This window comes from Aotus nancymaae, unplaced genomic scaffold, assembly GCF_030222135.1.
Source record: "Aotus nancymaae isolate 86718 unplaced genomic scaffold, 86718_ANA_hifiasm-v0.15.2.pri h1tg000076l, whole genome shotgun sequence".
Taxonomy (NCBI): Eukaryota; Metazoa; Chordata; class Mammalia; order Primates; family Aotidae; genus Aotus; species Aotus nancymaae.
This window is the reverse complement of record NW_026988491.1, coordinates 17,025,444-17,026,521: the sequence shown is the minus strand read 5'-3', so window position 1 is coordinate 17,026,521 and position 1,078 is coordinate 17,025,444.

The following is a 1,078-nucleotide window of genomic DNA, read 5'->3' as shown; positions in this document are numbered from 1 at the left end:
GCTCTGGTCTCACAGAACCTTGGAACTGTGGGTGAGGAAGCATGAATAGGCTCACGGGAAGCTAATTGCTTCCTTAATTGGCTGAACCCACGCTGGGGAGCCCTGCCCGGAAAGTCCCGGTTGCTGGAGGGATGGGACTGGTTTACCTAGCGGCCAATAACCGGCTCCGCTGGAGGCTGCCCTGGAGGAGATAGTGCGGCGGTCCCAGAAGAAACAGCCTGAGGGGAAACGGCCGGGCCCCCGGGGTGCCCAGGAAGGGATTTAAAGAGGCGAGCTGAGGTCCCGCAGCCGCCACGCCCTGCACCCTGTACCCACCGCCCCCGCCGGCACATTCCTGGCTCTACCTGCACCGGAGCCCCCCGGAACCCCCACCGCGCTATCCCAAGGCCGCTCAGTCCTGTCCTGATCTTGCTGGGCAGTGGCCTCAGGGCAGCCCGGGACCCCTAGAGGGGGGAAAAAGGGTCACGGAGAGGAAATCTCAAGTGAGCGCGTTCCCATGTCTACCACCAGGTGGCACCATCAGCACAGGCCAACCCTGGGGCCGTCCTGCGTGGCCAGGAGGGGAAAGGGGTGGCACCGTTAGTGGGGGACTTGGTGGCTCTGGGGTCTGAAGTCCGAGGGCCTCCTGGTTCTGTGCTCGTCTCTTTGAGGGACACGGTTGTGTCAAGGGCCTGAGCCTCCCAGAACCTTGGCACATGGTGGACGTGGTGGAATAAATGTTGAAAATTGTGGCCGGGCGCCGTGGCTCACACCTGTAATCCCAGCACTTTGGGAGGCTGAGGAGGGTGGATTACTTCAGGTCAGGAGTTCCAGACCAGCGTGACGAACATGGTGAAAAATCTATTAAAAATACAAACTAGCCAGGCGTGGTGGCATGTGCCTGTAATCCCAGCTACTCGGGAGGCTGAGGCAGGAGAATCTCTTGAACGCAGGCGCAGGTTGCAGTGAGCCTAGATCGCACCACTGCACTTCAGCCTGGGCGACGGAGCAAGACTCCGTCTTAAAACAAAACAAATTGTGCCACCTTTGAGGGTTTTTTTGTTTGTTTTTATTTTTGGAGACAGAGTCTTGCTCTGTC